This window comes from Macaca fascicularis, chromosome 10, assembly GCF_037993035.2.
Source record: "Macaca fascicularis isolate 582-1 chromosome 10, T2T-MFA8v1.1".
Classification (NCBI taxonomy): Eukaryota; Metazoa; Chordata; class Mammalia; order Primates; family Cercopithecidae; genus Macaca; species Macaca fascicularis.
Window position 1 is genome coordinate 36,000,293 of NC_088384.1, and position 26,528 is coordinate 36,026,820.

General features: G+C 39.7%; 1 long non-coding RNA gene across 1 annotated transcript in view; it reads left to right on the plus strand.

Moving 5' to 3' along the window:
* Positions 1 to 16,212, plus strand: part of LOC107131006 (uncharacterized) — a 30,466-nt gene extending 14,254 nt beyond the window's left edge. Inside the window, exons 2-4 of the long non-coding RNA XR_001493930.3 lie at positions 1,362 to 1,446; positions 12,416 to 12,527; positions 15,714 to 16,212. This is a non-coding gene — a long non-coding RNA (uncharacterized lncRNA). The remainder of the gene's footprint in view (positions 1 to 1,361; positions 1,447 to 12,415; positions 12,528 to 15,713) is intronic.
* Positions 16,213 to 26,528: the final 10,316 nt, after the last annotated feature.

Sequence of the window (26,528 nt, forward strand, 5' to 3'; positions counted from 1 at the left end):
AAGGCATGTGTTTGGGCTTTGCATTTGCTGCTGAAAACAATTACAATTTGTTATTTTGTTTTATTTTAAAGACAGTTCTGCTATGCAACCCAAGCTGGAGTGCAGTGACGCAATCTTGGCTCACTGCAACCTTCGCCTCCTGGGCTCAAGAGATTCTCCTGCACTTTAGCTGCCCAAGTAGCTGGGACTACAGGCGTAGTCCACCATGCTCGCCAATTATTATTTTATTTATTTATATATTTATTTATTTAGAGACAGAGTCTCACTCTGTCGGACAGGCTGGAGTGCAGTGGTGCGATCTTGGCTCACTGCAATCTCTGCCTCCCATATTCAAGTGATTCTCCTGTCTCAATCTCCTGAGTAGCTGGAATTAAGGCATGCACCTCCATACCCAGCTAATTTTTGTATTTTTAGTAGAGATGGGGTTTCGCCATGTTGGCCAGGCTAGTCTCGAACCCCCCACCTCAGCCTTGGCCTCCCAAAGTGTTAGGATTACAGCTGTGAGGCACCACATCTGGCCCTAATTTTTGTGCTTTTTGTAGACAGGGTTTCACCGTGTTACTCAGGCTGGTCTCGAACTCCTCAGCCGAAGTGATCTGCCTACCTCGGCCTCCCAAAGTGCTGGGATTACAGGCACAAGCCAGCGTATTTTAGTTTCTTGACATAAAGATGAATTTTTGTTCATTTATTTGTATTTTTTGAGATGGAGTCAACTCACTCTGTTGCATTTGCTCTGTTGCATTTTATTTTAGAGACAGTTCTGCTATGCAACCCACTGTGTTGCCCACCTGGGCCTCCCAAAGTGTTGGGATATAGGCGTGAGCCACCGCGCCCAGCCAAGAGTTTATTATGCTTTTTTCCCCAACAAGAATGAACTTGTTTTTGTGATGGAGTCTTGCCCTGTCATTCAGGCTGGAGTGCAGTGGCACAGTCTCGACTCACTGCATCCTCCATCTCCCGGGTTCAAGGCTCAGCCTTCTGAGTAGCTGGGACTACAGGCGCATGCCACCATGCCCAACTAATTTTTGCAGTTTTGGTAGCATTGGGGTTTTGCCTTGTTAGCCAGGCTGGTCTCGAGCTCCTGGCCTCGAGTGATCTGCCTCTCTTGGCCTCCCAAAGTATTGGAATTACAGGCGTGGGCCTCCGCACCTGGCCAAGAATGAACTTGAATACTCTTTTTTATATACATGAAGATACGTGCTCAGAAAGGATATTTATTTGATTAATTATCCAGCTTACAATTTATTATAAAATGAGTAATATACCAATATATTGCCAGTGATAGAGAAGTTCTATGCTTATTGGTATAAAAATATAGAAAGGGGAACTAAAAATATTAATGTGCAGTCATTATTTTATAGAACTAATGAGGCGTCAAGAAGAACTCAGACGCTTGGAAGAACTCTGAAACCAGGAGTTGCAAAAACAGAAGCAAATACAACTAAGGTAAAAGAAGATCAGTGTAAGAAACATGAATTGTACGTCTTATTAATAAAAACTCCCCACCACCTGTTACAAGTTGTATAAGTTGAGTATCATGGGAAAAATAGAAAAATTGCCCATTTTAACCACACACAGTGAATTACTTCATAATGTAGCATAATTCTTTGCTATTGTTAGTATTTTTTAACTGGTTAAGGGCACTTTGAAGTTAAGCAAGGGTTTTAGGTATTATTATATGTAATTTATTGTAAGAATATGCTGTGAATATCAACTTTTCCGGAGATGGATATATTTGCATTGCTCTTAGTTTTTATTTTTTTATGTTTATAACTCTACTATGAATATCTTTATGTATCTTTATGCTTCTGATAATGTTTAAACAAGATTTCTGAGGCTAGGGGTGATGGCTCATGCCTGTAATTCCAGCACTTTGGGAGGCTGAGGTGGGCAGATCACATGAGGTCAGGAGTTCGAGACCAGCCTGGCCAACATGGTGAAACCCTGTCTCTACTAAAACTAAAAAATTAGCCAGCTGTGGTGGCACACGCCTGTAATCTTGTTTACTCAGGAGGCTGAGGCAGGAGAATCACTTGAACCCGGGAGGCGGAGGTTGCAGTGATCTGAGATCTTGCCACTGTACTCCAGAGCTACAGAGCGAGACTCCATCTCAAAAAAAAAAAATTTCTGGAAGTTGACTCTGTGCTAAAAGGGGTTATGGGCATTTAAAATCTCAGTACATAATAGATAATCATGATGGTCAGCTTAAAATCTTTTAGGTTTCAGTAAGGATGTTTGGGAGAATGGTTAGTTCAAGATGTATAAACCCACACTGACAGCTTACCTTGTGCCTGTGGTATTTAATTGCAAAATATAATGGTATAAACATTACTCTTAAAAGGTTCAAAAATCATACTAGTTAGGAAATATTATGAACAAAGCTATGATAGATGAAGCAAAGTTAGAAATCTGTTTTTGAAAATAATATTTGTTTTAAAAATATAAAGTGCTTGTGGTAAGAAAATAAGGTATTCATGGGGAAGTAAAAGTAAAGAAAAAAGTGAAAAACCGTGAACAAATTTGAAGTTTCTCTGGTCAGCAAATAGGTGATATTCTGTATATTTTGATGTATTTTTTTCAAACTTTGTACCCGAGTTTATCAATTTATAAATATTTCTATATGATTTTGCTCTACCCAATTCATTCTTAAATCAAATTCCCTGGACAGACAGCATTAGCATTTCACTTAGGGAACTGTTAGGAATATAGTCTCAAGCCTCCCTGCAGAACTACTGAATGATAAACAACAGTGGTGAGGCCCAGCCACCTGGAATCCTCCAGCATTCAGATATATCTGAAAGCTTAAGAACCACTGTTTTTTACAACTCTCAACATCATGAATGTGCCTTCCTCAGGAACCTTTTTAAAAACCTCTTTCTTTTTTTTTTTTTGGAGACGGAGTCTCACTCTGTCACCCAGGCTGGAGTGCAGTGGCGCAATCTCAGCTCACTGCAACCTCTGCCTCCTGGGTTCACGCCATTCTCCTGCCTTAGCCTTCCAAGTAGCTAGGACTACAGGCGCCCAACACCATGCCTGGCTAATTTTTTGTATTTTTAATAGAGATGGAGTTTTACCATGTTAGCCAGGATGGTCTCAATCTCCTGACCTCGTGATCTGTCCGCCTCAGCCTCCCAAAGTGCTGGTATTACAGGCGTGGGCCACCACGCCCACCAAAACTTCTTTCTTTTTCCTTGTTATATAGACATGTTCGAATCTCTTCTACCAATTTTTTTTTTTTTTTTTTTTTTTTTCTGGAGACGGAGTTTTGCTCTTGTTGCCCAGGCTGGAGTGCAAGTGGTACGATCTTGGCTCACTGTAACCTCTTCCTCCTGGGTTCAAGTGATTCTCCTGCCTCAGCCTCCTGAGTAGCTGGGATTTTAGGCATGCACCACCATGCCCACTTAATTTTGTATTTTCAGTAAAGATAGGGCTTCACCATGTTGGCCAGGCTGGTCTTGAACTCCCAACCTCAGGTGATCTACCTGCCTCAGCCTCCCAAAGTGCTGGGATTACAGGCATGAGTCACCACGCCCGGCCAGTTCTTTTCTACTTTTAACAAAGACAAGGAAACCTCCTCTCCCCTAACATAAAGTCTTACCTGAATCCAGCTTTTTCTTCTTAAAACTTAGAGATGACAGCTAGACTTTTTGAAATTGTACCTACCCCTCATGTAAGCAAAATATAAATCATTAAGCCAAACAGAATATGAAGGGTGGATTCCAAAATAGGATACAAAAATACAACAAATTAACCTAATTGTCTTACAAATGAATAACATCATCACATTGAAAGGGGATAGGGAAGAGGCTGGGCACGGTGGCTCACGTCTGTAATCCCAGCACTTTGGGAGGCTGAGGCGGGCAGATCATGAGCTCAAGAGATTGAGACCATTCTGGCCAACATGGTGAAACCCCATCTGTACTAAAAATACAAAAAAAAATTAGCTGGGTGTGGTTTCATGTGCCTGTAGTCCCAGCACATGCAGAGGGCTGAGGCAGGAGAATCGCTTTAACCCGGGAGGCGGAAGTTGCAGTGAGCCGAGATCGCGCCACTGCACTCCAGCCTGGATGACGGAGCTAGACTCTGTCTCAAAAAAAAACCAAAAAAACCAAAAAAACCAAAAAAAAAACAAAAAAAAAAAAAGAAAGAAAGAAAGAAAGGGGATAGGGAAGGAAACAAGGAACCTAAATAACTGGAAAATAGAATCTTGACTGGATATCGTAATACTAATGATAAAAACCATACAGAAATTCTGTAAGCTACTTAGGCGTATGGGCTAGTAGTTCTGAAACTACTTTGTGTGTATACTTTTTACATGAACAGATTAGTACATACAGTCTTTTGTATCTGTGGGTTCTACATCTATGGATTCAGCCAACTGTGGATTGATAATATCTGGGGGAAAACTGTGTATATACTAAACATGAACAGACTTTTTAAACTTGTCATTCTCTCAACAGTGCAGTATAACAACTATTTACACAGCCTTTACATTGTATTATGTATTATGAGTAATCTAGAGGTGCTTTTAAGTGTGTAGGAGGACTTTTTTTTACTTGTCATTCTCTGTAAACAGTGCAGTATAACAACTGTTTACATAGTCTTTACATTGTATTAGGTATTATAAGTAGAGATGCTTTTAAGTGTGTAGGAGGATATGCATAGGTTATATGCGAATACTACACCATATGTCAGGGACTTGAGCATCAGTGGATTCTGATATTTGGGAGAGGTTCTGGAACCAATCCCCTGCACATACCAAGGTATGACTGTATATTGGGGATAATGAGACTCAGGTTTCTCATTATTAGAGAAAGATGAACGGCTAAAATTAAAATCCTGCGTGAGTGTGATTTGAATCAGAGGTATGAACTCTGTGGTGTTTAATATTGACAAATACATACAGAAATATGGATGTGTGTTTATATATGGGTTAATATGTATACATATACTGTATTTTATTTTTAATTTTTTTAAAAAATATTTCTTTTAAGAGACAAGGTCTTGTCCTGTCACTCAGGCTGAAGTGCAGTGTCGCAATCATAGCTGACTGTAACCTCAAACTCCTGACCTCAAACAATCCTGCCTCAGCCTCCCAAGTAGCTGGGACTATAGGTGTGCACCACCACACCCAGCTAATTTTTAATTTTTATTTTTTTGTAGAGATGGGATTATGCTATGTTGCTTAGGCTGGTATCAAACTCCTGGCCTCAAGTGATCCTTCCCACCTCAGCCTCCCAAAGCACTGATATTACAGGCATGTGCCACCATGCCTGCCCCATGTGCTGCATTCTGTGGCTTTTTCTACTGAGAGGCCCTAGAAGCAGTGATGCTTTAGTAACAATGAACATAGCTGGTGCCTCGATTTTTAATAATAATTGTTACAGACAAGCTTTTTTGATGGATGCCAAAGTTAGTGGGCAGAAACTTGAGAAACAGGGTTTTTGCATAGTCGCAAATTTGTATTAAGTACAAATGGAAAAAATATTAAAGTGGAGAAACCCAGTAGACACCACCATAACCAAACACTAAATTTCGTATCACCTGTAATAAGACAGTTGACATCAGGAGCCCCTTGATACGATTCACTGAATGGGATATAACACATTTCTGTGATATTTTTGCCAGATACGTATAATCATTCCAGTCATGAGAAAATACCAGACAAACCCAAATTCAAGGACATTCTACAAAATAATCATCAGTTCTCTTTAATAGTGTCAGGTTCATGAAAGATAGAAAGACTGAACTGTTAGACTGGTGGAGACTAAGGAGAAATAACAACTAAATGCAATGTGGGATTCTGGATAAGTTCTTGGAACAGAAGAAAGGTGTTAGTGGGCCTGTAGTCCCAGCTCCTTAGGAGGCTGAGGTGGGCAGATGGCTTGAACCCAGGAGTTCTGGGCTGTAATGCACTATGTCGATTGGATGTCTGCATTAAGTTTGGCACCAATTTGGTGACCTTCTGGGAGCAGGGGACTACCAGGTTACCTCAGGAGGGGTGAACCGGCCCAGGTCAGAAATGGAGTAGGTAAAAACTCCGTGCTGATTAGTAGTGGGATAGTGCATGTGAATAGCCACTACACTCCAGCCTGGGAAACATGGCAAGAACCTGTCTCGTAAAACAAATAAACAAACACAAAGAAAAAACATAGTGAGGCCCTGTCTCTTTAAAAAAAAAAAAAGATTAGTGGGGAAAGTGGTGAAATTTTAATAATGTCTGTAGTTAATTATAATATGGTGCCAGTATTCATTCCTGGTTTTCATAATTTTATACTATGGTTATACAAGAGGTTAATATTAGGGGAAGCTCGTGAGGCATGTAGAGGATAGGTTGCTGATTTAACCATAGGCTGAGATATGGAATGCTTATTGCATACTTGGTAATTTTTTATTGCATGATTTTTTTATTATGCAATCTCAGTATACCAGGGCATCAGATTCAATTTAAAATTCAATTAACTGACAATATTTCCATATGAGGTGATAATTTGATGAGTAACCTTTATGTTTGGCTAAATTCTAGTAAATACAGGCAGTGATAAATCTGTTACCATCTTAGTGTTGCCTGGTGGCTGGGGAGTTTCTTTTGAAATTAACTGTAAGAATCTTGATTTAAGACGTGTGAACAACTTGCCTTAAAATTGAGTAGTTTTGCAGTATGTATAAAGGAAAGAAAAAAGATTATGTCTAGGGACTCATATATATTTGCAAGATGGAGCAAATGAAGAAAATTGTCACAATTAAACTGAAGAGATTTATCCGGCTGAGGCTGCTACGAGGTAAGATAGCTTTAATTGTTAACAAGTCAAATAATCTGAGCTCTGCCTTTGCGTTTTACTTTAGTTGGAAGATAGAAAACTTGGCCTAGGACAGTACATTTTGAGAGAAATGTATTTGGAGTATACAAGTTTCTGGTTTTGCTTTCAATGCTATAAATAAATTATTTGGTTTTTCATAGGTAACTTAATTCTTCAGAGGCTGTGGCAGATACTGAAGGAAGACCCGGATGAAGGGCTTACATGAACTGGTTCAGCCTGTGACTTGACCACTTAGTAGTTATTCCTTTGTTTTGTTCATTCACTTATTCCTTCATTCCTTCTCTTTCTCTCTTTCTACCCATTTACTCACCTACCCACTTCCTTTTGTTTTTTGTTTTTGTTTTTTTCTTGAGACAGAGTTTCGTTCTTGTCACCCAGGCTGGAGTGCGGTGGCACGATCTCTGCTCACTGCAACCTCTGCCTCTTGGGTCCAAATGATTCTCCTGCTTCAGCCTCTGAGTAGCTGGGATTACAGGCGCCCACCACCATGCCTGGCTAATTCTTGTATTTTCAGTAGAGACGTGGCTTTACCATGTTGGCCAAGTTGGTCTCAAACCCTTGACCTCGGATGATCAGCCCACCTTGGCCTCCCAAAGTGCTGGGATTACAGGCGTGAGCCACCGCACCCGGCCCCACTTCCTTCCTTTCTTTTCTTTTTTTTTTTGAGACGGAGTCTCACTCTGTCACCCAGACTGGACTGCAGTGGCGCCATCTCAGTTCCCTGCAGTCTCCGCTTCCCACGTTCAAGCAATTCTCCTGCCTCAGCCTCCTGAGTAGCTGGAATTACAGGTGTCCACCACCACGCCGGCTAATTTTTGTTGTTGTTGTTTTTGATAAGGAGTCTTTCTGTGTCACCCAGGCTTGAGTGCAGTGGCGTAATCTCGGCTCACTGCAACCTCTGCCTCCCAGGTTCAAGAGATTCTCCTGCCTTACCCTCCCAAGTAGCTGGGATTACAGGCGCCTGCCACCACGCCTGGCTAATTTTTGTATTTTTAGTAGAGACGGGATTTCACCATGTTGGCCAGGCTGGTCTTGAACTCCTGACCTCAGGTGATCCGCCTGCCTTGGCCTCCCAAAGTGCTGGGATTACAGGCGTGAGCCAGTGCGCCTGGCCCCCACTTCCTTTCTTAAGTCATTTAGCAAATTATTATAACGCCCTTCTTATGTCTTGGACTCTGTGTCGGATGTGGAGCCATAGTGCCGAACAATAACAGCGAGGAAGTTTTATCCAGTAGGCATCTTTCAGAATCCTGCAAAAGTATTTGAGACCTGATAATAATTAATGGGCCTCAAAATAAAACAAATTGTAAAATTGAAATTTTATTAGTTTCCAATTAAATGTAGTGTGAAGGATGTTAAAATTTGTAATAATTATTAGTTCTCCTCTCCTTAGTAGTTCCATTTGTGAATATAACCTAGGAAGTAATAATCCTTGTCCCGAAGAGGTAATTTATATAATTATAAAGGTGGTCATTAAAGCATTTATGGAGTAGAAATAATTGAAAGCCAACATACATGGACAACAGGAATGTTTCCATCTGCTGTCATTAAATTTAGCTTATAGGATCATCTGTGTGGTATAATTGCAAGGGCAATGCTCCTGTTCCCCTCATCATTTCCAATGTGGTATAAACTTTTTCATACCCTCTTCTCTGGTTATAAAAATGATTTTTATTTTATTTTTAGACAGAATCTCACTCTGTCACCCAGAGTGGAGTGCAGTGGTGTGATCACGGCTCCCACAGTCTCAACTTCTGGGGCTCAAGTGATCCTCCCACCTTAGCCTCCCTAGTAGCAGGGACTACAAGCCTGTGCCACCATGCCTGGCATATATATATATATATATATAGAGAGAGAGAGAGAGAGAGAGAGAGAGAGAAAGACAGAGCCCTGCTCTGTCGCCCAGGCTGGAGTACAGTGACATGATCTCAGCTCACTGCAACCTCCACCTCCTGGGTTCCAGCAATTCTCCTGCCTCCACCTCCTGAGTAACTGGGATTACAGGCACACGCCAACACGCCTGGGTAATTTTTTTGTATTTTTAGTAGAGATGGGGTTTCACCATGTGGGCCATGTTGGTCTTGAACTCCTGCCCTCAAGTGATCTGCCTGCCTTGGCCTCCCAAAGTGTTAGGATTACAGACATGAGCCACCGTGCATGGCCCTGGCTAATATTCTATTTTTTGTGGAGAGAGGCTGTCACTCAAGTGATCCTCCCACCTTCACTTCTGCCTCCGCCTCTGAAAATGCTGGGATTACAGGTGTGAACCACCAAGTTCGGCCATAAAAATGATTGTTAAAAGCAGTAATAGGAATACCATTCTTTTACTTGCAGTATGTATAAAGGAAAGAAAAAAAGATTATGTCTAGGAACTCATATATATTTGCAAGATGGAGCAAATGAAGACAATTGTCACAAACTGAAGAGATTTATCTGGCTGAGGCTGCTACGAAGTAAGATAGCTTTGTTAACAAGCCAGATAAGCCTTTTTCCTGACATTTGCATCGCAGACATGCTTTCATGCCAGTAGATAGTAATCTACCTCTGCAACAGATGTGTTCCTTGGTGTCAGTGAACCTTGTCTCCCACTTATAACTGATTAATGTGTCCTTGACCTTTGGCTTTTATAAATAATGCTACAGTATATATCTCTGTATACATATGTCCCTGCACATTTGTGCATATATTTCTGTTTATGGGAAATGGGTTTGTTTGTTTAAAATTATGTGGGAGAAGTTGGCCCCCAACAAGATCATTGTGTCTACAATATTGTCTTTGCAATTCAGAAGCTCTGAGACTAAAAAGATTTTTTTTGTTTTCTTTTTTCTTTTTTTTTTTAAGTGGAGTCTCGCTGTGTTGTGCAAGCTGGAGTGCAGTGGCACAGTCTCAGCTCTCTGCAACCTCCGCCTCCTGGGCTCAAGCGATTCTCCTGCCTCAGCCTCCCCGGTAGCTGGGATTACAGGCACACACCACTGTGCCCAGCTAATTTTTGTATTTTTAGTAGAGACAGGGTTTCACCATGTTGCTCAGGCTGGTCTTGAACTCCTTACCTCAGGTGATCCACCTGACTTGGCCTCCCAAAGTGCTGGGATTACAGGCGTGAGCCACCACACCCGGCCAAAAGTTTTTCTATGTATCCTTATTCAAGTGGCAATCTGATGTGAATCCATTTGCTGGCAAAGGTTGATCTGAACTCCTGTTATGTGAAACCTTTATTATCTCCAGAGTGTGAATATTTTATCTTACTGCAGAAATATTAATGTGGGATGATTGTGGGGTGCTGCCCCAGATCCCACTGAGCATATAAGTAGTATTAGTATATTATTAGTATATTGATCCTTTTTATAAGTAGTATTAGTATACTGTGAGTATATTGACCCTTTTTAAAATGAGAAAAACTGAATTTCAACACATTTGGCCTTATTGGATCTTCCCGTCCCCATCCCCACCCATGAATGTGAAGTATTTTCTTCACTGTAAAATGTATGAAATGTGTTAATATCCAGGAAAAGGATTAACCAATTTACTTGAAGATTATTAAGGATTATAATAAGAGTTATATTTTAGAGAGCAAGACAACAGTCTTAAAATAGTCCAGATTTTGCTTGAAATCCCTTAGGAATATTTTTGTTCATGTGGTCTGACATGAAGTTCTGAATTTTTTCTCTGGCAGTGGAAGAAATCACCATATCTTTTAATCAGTGGACTCAGATTTAGCAGGAGTGTTATGCAACTAATAAGAACAAGGTATCTTGAAATTCGAGAAGTTGCAATTCTAAATGTAGGAAAAGTGCGCTACAAGAGAATGTACTGGAAAACGAGCCCTAATAAAGGGGCATCTTCATTAGGTCCTTTTAGGTCCTTCACTATTTAAATTACTGTTACAGTTTTATTGGTGGGTGGGCATACATATTGAAGATCCATTATGGGAAATGTTTAACACCGGAAGAAGCATTTTGGATTTTTTCACATTTTCAGTATTTGCATTGTGTTTACCAGGTAAACATCCTAAATCTGAAATGCTCCAATGAGCAATTTTTTAAACATCCCGTTGGCTATCAAGAAGTTCCAGCCGGGGCGTGGGGGCTCACACCTGTAATCCCAGCACTTTCGGAGGTTGAGGTGGGCAGATCACTTGAGCCCAGGAGTTTAAGACCAGTCTGGGCAACATGGTATTACCCTGTCTCTACAAAAGTACAAAAAGTTAGCTGCACGTAGTAGCACGTGCCTGTAGTCCCAGCTGCTTGGGAGGCTAAGGTTGGAGGATTGCTTGAGCCTGGGAGCTCAAGGCTGCAGTGAGCCAAGCTGAGATTGGGACACTGTACTCCAGCATGGGTGACAGAGTAAGACCCCGTCTCAAAAAAAAAAAAAACCCAAAAAATCCAGATTTTGGAGCATTTCAGATTTAGAAAGATTCAGAAATGCTTTCAGATTTTTGGATTGGGAAAACTCAACCTGTGTATATTTGAATTTGCATTGGTTTAAATGCCAATATAATGTGAGTCTGTTACTTCAATATTACTATATAGGTTTTTCCTCTTAATCATTTATAACTTCATTACTGATTTAATCGTAATCCTGCTATATGTAGGTAGTGATTTTCCTTTGAAGACACCTGTAGTGCAGGGATCAGCAAACTTTTCCTGGAACTAGATATTAAATATTTCAGGCTTTGTAGGTTAGATTGCCTCTGTCTCAGCTACTCACTGCTTTAGCCCCAAAGTAACTATAGACAGTAATGTACATGTTTATGCTATAACACTTAATTTCTAAAAACAGATTGTGGGCTGACACCTGCTTCAGGGGATTTCTTTTAGTGGGTTGATGAAAATGGGTAGAGAAGAGTTGGTAAGGCTTCCTTTTGGAAATAGGATTTTTTTCTAGGCATTGTGGTTTTTTGAGGTGACTTATCTCTGGATATGTTCTGAGTACCTTTAAGAACTGTGCAATGCCAGTGATAGATCAGTAGATCTCAGACTTTTTCCTTTCTTTCTTTCCTTTTTTTTTTTTTTTTTTAGAGACATCTGGAGTGCAGCGGTGCGATCTCCGCTCACTGCAACCTCTGCCTCCTGAGTTCAACCTATTCTGGTGCCTCAGCCTCTCGAGTAGCTGGGATTATAACACACCTGGCTAATTTTTGTATTTTTAGTAGAGATGGGGTTTCACCATGTTGGCCAGGCAGGTCTTGAATTCCCAACCTCAGGTGGTCTGCCCACCTCGACCTCCCAAAGTGCTGGGATTACAAGTGTGAGCCACCATGGCTGGCTGAGATATTTTCCTTTTTATAGTAAGAGAGTACATGTTTGAGCCTTTTTTTGACTCTCAATTTCTTGAATATACACAAATAACTGTCCTAGTTATGATTTTACTTTGTTTTTCTGGTTTACCTTAGCTAAGTTACTTTATGTCTTTGGCTTATTTGATTTATTAAAGGCTCGGAGCGACATAGAAGGAAGGTAAAATTTAGGGTGCTGTGGCCAGTCGTGATTACAGGTTTAGCATAATGTGATTGCATAAATGATTTTATTTTACATGAAATAAAATGTCCAATGACAGCTCACATGTCACGATGCTGAAATTTTTATTTAAAAAAGTTTCAGACATGAAGAGGAGCATCGGCGGCGTGAGGAAGAAATGATCTGACACAGAGAACAGAAGGAACTGAGGCCACAGCAAGAGGGCTTTAAGCCAAACTACATGGAAAATGTAAGTAAACTACTAGTTAACTAAAATGATTTTATATTTTCAGGTTTATGATGTATATTTAGAATTCTTTAGATTTTGGTTTATACAGTAGTCTTTTCTAATCTTTCTAAATTCATCATGTTTGATAAATTAGTGATTAGTGATTTTCTTTTCTTTTCTTTTTTTTTTTTGAGACGGAGTCTTGCTCTGTCGCCCAGGCTGGAGTGCAGTGGCCGGATCTCAGCTCACTGCAAGCTCCGCCTTCCCGGTTCACGCCATTCTCCTGCCTCAGCCTCCCGAGTAGCTGGGACTACAGGTGCCTGCCACCTCGACCGGCTAATTTCTTGTATTTTTTAGTAGAGACGGGGTTTCACCATGTTAGCCATGATAGTCTCGATCTCCTGACCTCGTGATCCGCCCATCTCGGCCTCCCAAAGTGCTGGGATTACAGGCTTGAGCCACCGCGCCCGGCCCAATAAATTAGTGATTTTCTTAACCTGTCATGGGTGGTAAAGTAAAACTAGTTTCTGAATATAACATTTATGTTTTATGAAGTGGGTGTTATATTTTCTCCTATTATTTTAGTTGATCTTTAAAAACATATGCTATTAAATTGGAAATATTGATATGTACATCATTTCCACTTGACTGATTTTCACTATATAGTAATATTGAAACATCTTTGTTTTGGAAGATTTCAGACATGTACAAAAGGATTCTAGTGTGTACACATCATCAGCCATAACACTTATAAACATATGGCCGATTTTTTACATCTTTAAGTATAACCACTTTATTTCCCAATTTATGTTATTTGAAATACCTGATTTCATATAATTTTATTATTTTCAGTATGTATCTCTAAAAGATGAGGACTTTAAAAAAAAATCTTTATCATATTTTAAAAATGGCAGTTCTTTCGTTTTAACTAATTAAAGCCCAGATTTGCACAGGTCTTAATTTTTTTTTTTTTTTTTTTAACATTTGGTTTCTAATTGGCTGATATATTCAGGCTCTTTTAGTCTATAGGTTTTCTCTTCCTGTCTTTAATTTTTTACTAACCTTTTTTTTTTTTTGAGACAGAGTCTTGCTCTGTCGACTAGGCTGCAGTGCAGTGGCATGATCGCAGCTCACTGCAACCTCTGCCTCCAGGGTTCAAGCAATTCTCCTGCCTCAGTCTCCCAAGTAGCTGGGATTACAGGTACGTGCCACCACACCCGGCTAATTTTTGTATTTTTAGTAGAGACGGGGATTCACTATGTTGGCCAGGCTGGTCTCAAACTCTTGACCTCAAGTGATCTGCCTGCCTCAGCCTCCAAAAGTGCTGGGATTACAGGTGTAAACCGCCATGCCCGGCTGACATTTCTAAAATAGATCATCTATTGTTTCATAAGATTATGCTCATAGAAAAGCATTAGGTGACAATATACCTTCTTTTCTAGTAGCTTCTTAAAGTGTATATCGCATACTTGAAGCATCATGATAAAATTAGTTTGGCTAGAGTGTAAGTTGGCAAGCTGTAGCCTGGGACCACGGCCTGGTTTTTATTACTCCACCACAGAGATATTGATGGCGTTTATGTTTTTAAAGGGTTATTGCAAAAGAAAGAAGAAGATTAGAAATGATTTGTGACCCACAGTAACTTAAAATATTTGCTTTCTGATCTTTTTATAATGTCTGTGGAAACCTGGGCTGGAATATTTATTTATTTATTTTTTCATTTTAAAATTAGTATTGATGGTAGATAGACCACAAACTTACTATGCTCTTAACTTTTTGGAGTATCCATGTTTCAAATAGTATGTAAATGAGGTATGATAATTGTGTAACACTGACTAGTGTTCTATTAGTTTATTTGTGACTAGAAATTATATAAATCTGCACAAGGTTTTCATTATTTTGCTGTCAGTTTTATTTGGTTCCAAGCTTCACAATGCTCCTTGTTACTATAAACTTAATCAAGCCCTAAAAGCAGTATGAATGAAAGCTCTACCTATCTCAAATATTTTGTGTTAATAGGAATGTAGTAATAGGAAAACGTTGTATTAAGAATGCATTGAGGCTATTCTGTCAGTTGTTCTTCACTTACTTTGAAAACTGTCTTTGGAGAAAATTATTAAACAATTTTAATGTGTGTGTGTGTGTGTGTGTGTTTTAAGCTTTGAAATTAGGCCCTCTTATGTGCTTTCTCTTATTTAACTGTTCAATTTAAAGGGAGGAATCAAATGGTAAGTGTTCAACTTGTCCAAGTAATGAGTAAAGTTGATTTTCTTCGTCAATTTTAAGATGCCGCCTCTCTCTTCTTGTCTTCCTAACTGAAATACTTCAACACAACTAAGGGTTATGGAACTTTTAAGTATAAAATAAATATTCATTTACGTATTTCACCTTTTAAATAATAATTTCATGTAACAAAGAATGACAGAAAACACATGTCATATCTGGCCATCTTTTTCTTTGTCAGCCTTCAACTTGACCATAATTTTATGACACACGGGAATATATTTTTAAGAGTTTCAAGGATATAAGCCAGTACTTCATCAATATCAGTTGTCATTTTTATTTAATACTTTATTTTTCCTTAGAAGATAAACTTTTTGATAATTGTTGTTGAAACTATAAATTAAACAACATTTTTTACTCATTTATGATAACATTCAACTGCCTTAAGAATGAATACATTTTTATATGTCTTAATTGCATTTAGGTTTGCCTTTACCATAATATAGAGTGTGTTTGATTTTTTTTCCAGGCAGTATTTACTAAGTGGAAATTTTCTACTTATCACAATTTTTGGACACATTAAAAGCTATTATTCTGGAAGCAATGAGGATTTCATGAGATTATTTTTTATAATTGTCTTGTGATTGTTTTCATATTAGGTTACTCCACCACCTGTAGATTAAGTAGTTTAAACACTTCAGTACTTACCAGTCTTTATTTATGGGAAAAATTTGCATTGGAGTAAATGACAGATTTTAGTTCTAGCATTTTGTTGATGCAGTTTCTTGGAGTAACATTGCTTCTTGGGAAAATGTTAATGTCATAAAAATATCCAAATGTCCATCTTATTTTAGCTTTAGTTTTTGTATCATGTAGTTATGAAATATTTGAGTTAGAAAAATTGGGGTGATGTTTAAATTGTATGTTACTTGGTTTTAAAATCTGAGAAGTTTCTTTTTTTTTTTAATTTATTTGTTGCAACAGAGTTTCGCTCTTGTCGTTCAGGCTGGAGTGCAATAGGACGATCTCAGCTCACTGCAACCTCTGCCTCCTGGGTTCAAGCGATTCTCCTGCCTCAACCTCCCGAGTAGCTGGGATTACAGGCGCCTGCCATCATGCCCTCATGCCCAGCCAATTTTTGTATTTTTGGTAGAGATGGGGTTTCACCATGTTGGCCAGGCTAGTCTCGAACTCCTGACCTCAGGTGATCCGCCCACCTTGGCCTCACAAAGTGCTGGGATTACAGGCATGAGCCACCATGCCCAGCTGAGAAGTTTCTTTTTCTTGTATGGTACATATTAATGTTCGCCTTTTCAATAAAGAAAAGAATAATTCTTCATTTTCAGGTTTCCTGTGTTCAACTAAATATATACCTGATTTGCTATTAAAGCTTATTAGTCCCATTTGAGTAGTTGGGAATAGCCCCGGATATTTCAGCACAGTTTATTCAACACACATAATAAACTTGAAAATAAAGGGATGTTATTCTAAGGCAACAGTTTGACTCAGTTGTATTTCTTTGCTTGTCAGAGGTGTTCCATTGTAGCACCCGAGGGACTGTGAGGCCAGAACGATTAAGGGAATGTTGGCAGAGGCTAACAGTGTAGTGCTTCTTCCAAAGACAGTGTAAATTTTTTTTTCTCTTTTAGAGATGGGATCTTGATATATTGCCCAGGCTGGGCTCAAGCAGTCCTCCTTCCTCATTCTCCTGAATGGCTGAGACAACAAGCATATGCCACTGCGCCCAGCAGAACAGTATTTTTCCAGTGTACATAATAAACACTCAAGGAGCTTTTAAAAAATGTGGCTTCCTAGATCATACTTCTAATAATTGACTTGTTTGGTGATCCAGGTAGATTGTAATACATTGATCTTTGATGACTTTTTTTTTTTTTTTTGCTAAATCTAGTAGTTTTCAACGTTGCAATATATTTGTGGAACTTAAGGAAAAATGCCTGAGATTCAGTCCACCAAGTATTTGGATTCAGTATGTCTAGGTTGGTGCCAGGGGATCTACGTGTTAAAGAAAACTCTACACCTTGCTTATTTCTTTTTGTCAGCAAAGATTCAAAACTACTGGCCTTGTATTGAAATGAGACATATTGAAATGAAAATAGCTGAATTTTTCATGGGTCCTGGGAGTGTTAGTGGAAGGCATGCTTGATGTGGTTTAACATGGTGTAAGATTTATATAGGACGCAGTTTGTTTTTTTATTGATGGTGTCTTGCTGTGCTGCCCAGGCTGGAGTGCAGTGGCTATTGACAAGTGTGATTATAGCACACTATAGCCTGAAACTCCTGGGCTTAAGTGAATCTTCCTGCCTCAGCCTCCCAAGTAGCTGGGAGAGTAGGCATGCTGCTGCACCCAGCTTTCTTTGTTTTTTTCTTTCTTTTGATTGTGTCTCCCTTTGCTACCCAGGCTGGTCTTGACCTCCTCGAGCTATCCTCCTGTCTCAGTCTCCTGAATAGCGGGACTATAGTTGCCTACCACTGCATATGGTTATGTATCCATCTTTAGAACACAGTTTAAACAATATGACATTCTACCCTGCAGAATTTGGGTGTGGCAATCTTGATTTGGGCTTTCAGACTATATGTGCAGGACATATTATCTCAAACTATGCATTAATTTTTCGTGCATAGTTCTAATAGTTTTAATTGTCCCATCCAGACCAGGGGTTGACAGCCTAGAATAGACCAGGCTCAGTTCACATGCTGCCTATTTTTGTAACACTTGTCTTTGTTTTATGACTTCTTTGCCCTACAAAAACTGATTTGAGTAGTTGTGACACAACTATATAAGACTGTATTGAGACTACATGGCCTGCCAAGCCTAAAAAATATTTACATCTGGCCCTTTACCTGGAATGTTTGCTGACCTCTGATTTAGAGCCAATCTGAGAGTTGAAGGGAATCTATAAAAAGTGGCTCATGTTAACCAAACTCATAGAACTTGAGAAGAATAATGCAAATCTATTCATTTATATATTCTTTTCCAATGTTTTTAGGAGGCTCACTGAGCACAGGACCTCATATTCCAGATCCAAGGATTCCTGAGGAATCCAAATTAGTATCCAGAAGGTTCATTGGTAGTCATGGTTATAAACCAGAGCAGAAGTTATGGGAAGAAATGGTAAAGAGTCACTGCCTTGCAGCTGATACCTGAGATTTTAAAATATTTTGTTTTTTGAGACGGAGTCTTGCTCTGTTGCCCAGCCTGGAGTTCAGTGGCGCAATCTCAGCTCACTGCAACCTCTGCCTCCCGGGTTCCAGTGTTTCTCCTGCCTCAGCCTCCCAAGTATCTGGGATTACAGACGGAATCTCGCTGTCTTGCCAGGCTGGAGTGCAGTTATACAATCTTGGCTCACTCCAAACTCCACCTTCCGGGTTCAAGTGATTCTCCTGCCTCAGCCTCCCGAGTAGATGGGACTACAGGCACACGCCACCACGCCCGGCTAATTTTTGTATTTTTGGTAGAGATGAGGTTTCACCATGTTGGCCAGGATGGTCTCGATCTCTTGACCTCAGGTGATCCGCCTGCCTCAGCCTCCCAAAGTGCTGGGATTACAGGTGTGAGCCACCACACCCGGCCCACGCCCAGCAAAGTTTTGTATTTTTAGTAGAGACGGGGTTTCACCATGTTGGTCAGGCTGGGCTCGAGCTCCTGACCTCATGACCTGCCTGCCTCACCCTCCCAGAGTGTTGGGATTACAGGTGTGAGCCACCGCAACCAGCCAAAATCCCTTTAGTTCTAGTCAGCAGAGGTGTAAAGCACTGTTCTTTCAAATGTTAACCCCTCTTGGTCAGTATTGTTGAATTTGGCCATTCTTTAACCAGTCAGCCTCTTTTCCTGCCTCCTGCATGGGATTTTTGTTTGTTTGTTTGCTTATCTATCATCTCTTGATGTAATCATAACCTAACTTTCCCTGATGTGTCATGTGTAACACTCAAAAACAGAAACTATCCAGTAAAAAAAGAAATTCCATTAATGTATGCTGTCAGAGAAGAGTGATCGCATTGTTATTTATTAATGAATAGGTACAAATTTATTTTCTGAAATGGTTTGTGAAGATTCCAGAGCAGAAGTTACAGTTTTGTGGTTTCCACATGGCCGTCCCTCTTTTTCTACAGTTTTTGAAGCTCTAATGAGTTGTTTATGTTGCTTAAGAAGATTCATTTTTTGAAGTCTAAACTCCTGAAGCATTCACACAAAAGACACATTTTACAAGGGATTTTGATGGCCTCTTCATTCACTTATGGAAATAACTAAAGAATTATTTGCTGAAGGATTTGATGTCAGATTTAAGTGTGACCTGCTGGGCTGGTAGGCTTATTTCTGGTATAATGATGGCCTAGTCCCAATGGTTTGGACATGTTGGTGAAAATCAAAATGGATAATAACAGACATTGCAACGGTCTCATATGTAATGTTCTAGTTGTGACTAGTTTCGGTTGTTAATGTTTTTACATATTCATTAAAATAATTTATTACAAGCCAAGGATTTTTCTCAATATTTGGCATGGTACATAATTGTAACTTGACTTAGACTTTTGTGATCAAATAAAAACAAAAAGATATGTAAGTTTGTAATGTTTACACATATTCTTGGAATTGATTTGTAGGATTTTGCTGATTTGGGATATTTGGGTTGAAGGTATGTGTCAGTTTTAACCAGGTGTTGAGTTATTTGATCACTCCTCCAAAGGATTATTTAATAGTTTTAATAATATCTAATGATGTGTGGGAAACCATAGAATTCCCACTGGGACAAGTGAACATGGATGCTATTAAAATACTTGCTACAACAGGCATCAAATGGACTTTCTTAGGCGAACCAGGAGGTATGGTTAGCCTAATCATATGCTATGATTATTAGTAGTGGTTTTCTGTGTTTTATCATTCATATTTGTAAATCTGTTTTGAATGACTACTTGGAAATGATGACTGAATCTCTTATACTGTGTGCACACTTCATCAGAGGACCCTTCATTGTATTGATTAATAATTTTTTGGTCTTACCTTCCATTAGAGTTTCAGAGAGGTTCATAATCCAGAAAAATTATCATGTTTTCTTTTTTCCCTTTGGAGAATATCTGTTCAGACTCAGGTCATGTATTTCTTCTGACTCCTCACCCCAGCTGTGATCCTTTTCATTAAAATAATTTAAAAGAAAAAATTTTTTTAAGGATGGAATCTTGCTCTGTTGCCCAGGCTGGAGTGCAGTGGCGTGATCTCGACTCACTGCAACCTCTGCCTCCTGGGTTCAAGTGATTCTTGTGCCTCAGCCTTCCAAGTAGCTGAGATTATAGGTGAGTGCCACTACATCCGGCTAATTTTTCTATTTTTAGTAGAGACGGGGTTTCACCATGTTGGCCAGGTTGGTCTTGAACTCCTGACCTCAAGTGATCCACCTGCCTCAGCCTCCCAAAGTGCTGGGATTACAGGCATGAGTCACTGTGCCTGGCCAGAACATTTTTTGTTTTGTTTTTTGAGATGGAGTTTTGCTCTTGTCACCCAGGCTGGAGTACAGTGGCGTGATCTTGGCTCCCTGCAACCTCCGCATCCCGGGTTCAAGTGATTCTCCTGCTTCAGCCTCCCGAGTAGCTGGGATTACAGGCACCTGCCACCATGCCCAGCTAATTTTTGTATTTTTAGTAGAGACAGGGTTTCATCCTGTTGGCTAGGCTGGTCTCGAACTCCTGTCCTCAGGTGATCCACCTGCCTCGGCCTCCCAGAGTGCTGGGATTACAGGCGTGAGCCACCTCGCTCGGCTGAAAATTGTTTTAAGACAGGCTTTCGCTGTGTCACCCACACTGGAGTTCAGTGGCATGATCATAGCGCCCTGTGACCTTGAACTCCTTGGCTTAAGTGATCCCTCTGCCTCAGCCTCCCACATCCCTTGGGACTACAGGTGTGTGACACCAGCCCCTCCTAATTAAAAACATTTTTTTGGTAGAGATGGAGTCTACGTTCTCTAGGCTGATCTCGAAATCCTGGGCTAAAGTAATCCTCCTGCCTCTGCCTCCCAAAGTGCTGGGATTCCAGGTGTGAGCCACTGCACCTGGTCCTTTTTATGTTTAATATAGTTTATTCTTAATACTTGCCAAGTTGTATTCTAATTTTGTTCTAACTGTGTTCTCCGAATTTTTCGAGGTCACGAACTTTATGTTTGTCATCTTATGTTACTGAGACGTAAACTGAGAGAATTAAGTGGCTGTTTGAAGTCTTGTTTTTCCAATGCCAGTGCAGCTCAGTTATGGTTTTCAGTCTGTATGCATCACCAGACCTTGGCATTTATTGAATATTAATGCCTCAGATATTACACAGTTGGTACTTTGGAAAACGTAGGTGGCATTGAGGTACAACTGCTAATACAGTTTTATAGACTTCATACGTGATTAAATAATGAAGAGTAATTTTTAAAAGCAGCCAAATGGCCGGGCGCGGTGGCTTACGCCTGTAATCCCAGCACTTTGGGAGGCCGAGGCGGGCGGATCACGAGGTCAGGAGATCGAGACCATCCTGGCTAACACGGTGAAACCCCGTCTCTACTAAAAATGCAAAAAATTAGCCGGGCGAGGCGGCGGGCGCCTGTAGTCCCAGCTACTCGGGAGGCTGAGGCAGGAGAATGGCGGGAACCCGGGAGGCGGAGCTTGCAGTGAGCCGAGATCGCGCCACTGCACTCCAGCCTGGGCGACTAAGCGAGACTCTGTCTCAAAAAAAAAAAAAAAAAAAAAGCAGCCAAATAAACCATTTTTTGTGGGCTTGGTTTTCTTTTTTTTTTTTTTTTGAGACGGAGTCTCGCTGTCGCCCAGGCTGGAGTGCAGTGGCCGGATCTCAGCTCATTGCAAGCTCCGCCTCCCGGGTTTACGCCATTCTCCTGTCTCAGCCTCCCGAGTAGCTGGGACTACAGGCGCCCGCCACCTGGCCTGGCTAGTTTTTTGTATTTTTTAGTAGAGACGGGGTTTCACCGTGTTAGCCAGGATGGTCTCGATCTCCTGACCTCGTGATCCGCCCGTCTCGGCCTCCCAAAGTGCCGGGATTACAGGCTTGAGCCACCGCGCCCGGCCGTGGGCTTGGTTTTCAACACACCTAACTTTTTACTTCAGAGTGTTAGACTTACAGGAAGGCCAGGAGGTTTGCATTTAGTAAGAAAAATGTGTTCACTGTTTCCCGTATTCAAAACGTAGTGCTGAGCACTGTAGAGGATACAGAGGATATTAGAGGATTTTAGGTGCTGAGTACTTATACAGAGTAATGTTAAAAGAAACAGTTCAAACGTTCTGAGAGTTTAGAAAATGAAATTCTCTACTGAAGGTGTCCAGCCTGTCATTAAATAGTCTTGGCACTATTGTGGTACTTCTGTGTGTGTGTCTGTGTGTGTGTGTGTGTGTGTGTGTGTGTTTATAAAATGATGTGATTTGTTTATTATTCCTGCTGTGTTGTAGGAATACCTCATGTCTTGTCATTTGAAATGGTTAAGTTCTTCTAACAATTTTTGGTTCAGAATGGTAAGATTTTTTAGCTAATGTTAACCCTTTTTTGAGCAATTGGAGAAGAGAATCAAGACCAGCAAATAGACATAGTTAACTAATGTAAACATATCTTGTGCGTTGTCTAATATATAATACAACTAATAATAATTTTAATTATTAAATAGTTTGAATTTGTAACAGAAGATCCTCAGAAAGCATAAAAATTTAACTTGTTACTTCTGCTTTGTGACTCGTTTAATGTATTTTGAGCCACCTTACAGTGCTTGTTCTACATAGTGACAATAAATTATATTTTAGGCTAGTCAGTATCTAAGATCTTCTATACTTCATATTGAGGATAGTATCTCTGTAGTATCATCTAAAATGTTAGAACTTTATACTAAAACTAAAAAATTATAATGTCTATTTATGTTCAGTATTAAGTAACAACTAGTGAGAAGTAGGCTGTAGGAACTCTGGTTTGTAAGCATCTTCTACTGATGAGATGCAGTTATATGAGTTAGATTGGTAATTATTATAATTACAAACTTTCAAAGGCTTTTACTTGAGTTAGATTATAATTATTATAATTACAAACTTGCAAAGACTTTTACAATTTAAGGTAACTGAAAGTTTATGGGTAAGTTTGCTTCATTTCTGAATGGTATCTTACACTATATTGTGCACTATTTCAAACCCTGGCTTTTCTGTTTGTAAGTTTACCGTACTTTTCTTAAGGTAACTTCTTCATTTGGTCTATTATCGTATTTTCTATATTTGATTTTAACCAATTGATATGATTATTATAGTAGTTTTTTTATAATGGCAAATTTTAAATAACTTTAATTTTTATTTTGGTACCACTTAAATGTGTAATAAATGACTATGTATTTGAACCTGTAGCTTTGAGTTACCTACTTAGAAGAAAACATGTATTAACTTATCACAATTTCAAGGCCTCTGGTAAATTATTAAGATGATTTATCTAATGCCTAATATCACAAACATAAATGGATAATCTCCTGTATAAAATGTGTACTTAACTCATCATGCATTGGCCTTCTTTGCCTTTTCTTCTTTTCTGCTTTTTTCTGTTGATGGGACCAGTTTGGAAGTGCTGCTTGCGCAGTTTATTTTGTTCTTTTGTTTCACCTTTCATACCTTGACTGAGCCAGTTATGATAGTTTTACTTTGGTAAGGAAATGCACTGGATAAGAAAGAGGTTTGGGATCAAGAAATGCAAACCAGTCACCAGTATTAAGTGAGCTTTGGTAAGATTTTATTGCTAGTATTGTTTGTCTTACAGCTGATATCCTTGCTCTTTTTTGGGGGGGGGAGTTCTGTATAAAATAACTAAATTTGAAGAATAATTAAATACTATTCAATTTTAGGTTTTAAAAGCACCTCTTCAGAGTGAGTTTACAGTGACAATTGAAAATGGTAATCTTGAAAATGCTCTCAGGTGTATGCATTATAAATAAAATTCTCAGGAGTAGTGTTGTGTACCTTGTAGTCCCAGCTACTTGGGAGGCTGAGGTGGGAGGATCAGTTGAGCTCACGAATTCGAGGCCAGCTTGGGCAGCATAGTGAGAGGCCTGTCTCTTAAAATCTCAGCCAAATAGAAGCTTCTTTAACAATTAATTTATGTACAATACTTATTTCCTTCTGTCCCTTGATGTATGCTAGATTGTGTTTACATTTAATTGATCTTTGGTTAGAAAGCCACCCTATGTATTCAAAAACAGCCATTAATTTTGCTACACATTCAGTTGAATTTGACAGTAATATCAGAGCAATCTATTCACCCAATTTCCTGAACGAGGCTTTCAAAATACATTGTTCAATGTGTTTGGTTTAAGAGGCACATGTCAAGTTAATGAACACAGTAAGTTTCCATACTTCTATTTGTTGTTGCCTCTATTTCTGATTTAGTTTTTAACAAGTAACAACTACTTTTTGTTTGATGACTAAACCTTGCAGTATAAATTAAGATGTAATTAGCTGGGTGCAGTGGCATGGTTGTAGTCCCAGCTACTTGGGAGCCTGAGGCAGGAGGATCAGTTGAGCCCAGTGAGTATAAGTCCAGCCTGGGCAACATAGTGAGACTTGTCTTTTTTTTTTTTTTTTTGATGTAATTGATAATTCAAAAAGATTCATTTTAAAGTTTCAATATTTTAGTAGTCTTTTCCAAAGAGCTTTAGGTTCACCGCAAGATTGTGTGGAAGGTACAGAGATTTCCCGTCTACTCCGTGCCACATACATACAGCTTCTCCTGCTATCAAAATGTTTTACCAGAATGATACATTTATAACAATTTCTGAAGCTACATTGACATGTTCTTATCAACCAAAGTCTATAGTTTACCTTTAGATTTGCTCTGGGTGTACATTCTGAGGGTTTTGTCAAATCTATGACATGAACCTATCATTACAGTATCATACAGAGTATTTTCACCTCCTTGGAAATCTTCTGTGCTCTGCTTCTTTATCCCTTCCTCCTACCCCTTGGCAACCACTGATCCTTCTATCATCTCCATAGTTTAGTTTTTTCTAGAATGTCATATAGTTGGAATCATACAGTATATAGTCTCTTCAGATTGGCTTCTAGTCACCTGGCAATGTGCATTTCAATTTCCTCTGTGTCTTTTCATGGGTCGATAGCTCATTTCTTTTTAGCACTGAATAATATTTTGGTTGTACCACAGTTCACCCATTCACATACTAACGGACATCTTGGTTGCTTCCAGGTTTTAGCAATTATGAATCAAGCTGCTATAAATATTCATGTGTAGGTTTTTGTGTAGACATAAGTTTACACCTCCTTTGGGTAAAAAGCAAAAAGTGATACTGCTATATCAGATGGTAAGAGTATATTTAATTTTATCAGAAACTGCCAGCCTGTCTTGCAAAATGGTTACACCTGTTTGTATTCCCTTCAGCAATACGTTAAAGTTCTGGTTGCATCACATCTTTGCCAGCATTTGTTTTGTCAGTGTTTCGGATCGTCACCATTCTAGTAGGTTCTGTAGCACTATCTCATTTTAATGTGCAGTTCCATCAATGTAATTTGCAATTCTGTCCATGACATATGATGTAAAGTTTCATTTTAACAGTCACATAACTGAGGAATATTTTCCCAAATATTCATGGGTGAAGATATTTAGGAATGCATGTATTGAGGGGAGAAAACCCGCCTTTGGGTATATATATAGAAAGATATTGTCTTATGTTTTTTAAACTACCCCTCACTAACTAGCAGCAAATAATATAGCATATTCGAAATTAATTGTTTTTAATGGCCTGAATTTAAAATGTTAAGTTTTCCAAGCATTCACTATTGGTTAGGTTGGAAAGTTTACATGCTATTGAGTTGTATCAATAAGAATGTATGTATTTTTCCTTTTCAGTTTAAAACTCTAAAAAATTTTTTTGGAGTGAGGTCTCATTCTGTCACCCAGGCTGGAGCACAGTGACGCAATCATAGGTCACCGTCACCATACCTCTAATTCCTGACCTCAAGGGATCCTCCTGTCTTGGTCACCCAGAACCCTGAGATTACAGGCACTGGATACCATGCCTGACTCTTATTTACTTTTTTTTTTTTTTTTTTTTTTTTTAAGTAGTCTCCCTGTGTTGCCCAGGCTGGAGTGTAGTGGCATGATCTCAACTCACTGCAACCTCCATCTCCTGAGTTCAAGTGATTCTCCTGCCTCAGCCTTCCAAGTAGCTGGGATTACAGGGGTGCACCATCACACCCGGCTTTTTTTTTTTTTTTTTTTTGAGACAGAGTCTTGTTCTGTTGCCCAGACTGGAGTGCAGTGGCATGATCTTTGTTCACTGCAACCTCTGCCTCCCAGGTTCAAGGGATTCTCTTGCCTCAGCCTCCCGAGTAGCTGGGACTACAGGCACCTGCCACCACGCCCAGCTAATTTTTGTATTTTTAGTAGAGAAGGGTTTTCACCATATTGGCCAGGCTGGTCTTGAACTCCTGACCTTGTGATCTGCCCACCTCGGTCTCCCAGAGTGTGAGCCACTACTTTCAGCCATATTTCTTTAAATACTTCTTCAGCTCCCACTCTCCTTGCTTCTTCTCAAATTCCAGTGATGAGAATGTTAGATTTTTTGTTACAGTCCCACAGGTCCCTGAGGCTGTTCTCCAACCTCCAGCCATCCCTGGCCACAGGTCTATGTTCTGCCTTTTCTTTTTTTTTTATACGGAGTCTTGCTCTGTCCCCAGACTGGAGTGCAGTGGTGCGATCTCAGGTCACTGCAACCTCTGCCTCCCGGGTTCAAGCGATTCTCCTGCCTCAGCCTCCCAAGTAAA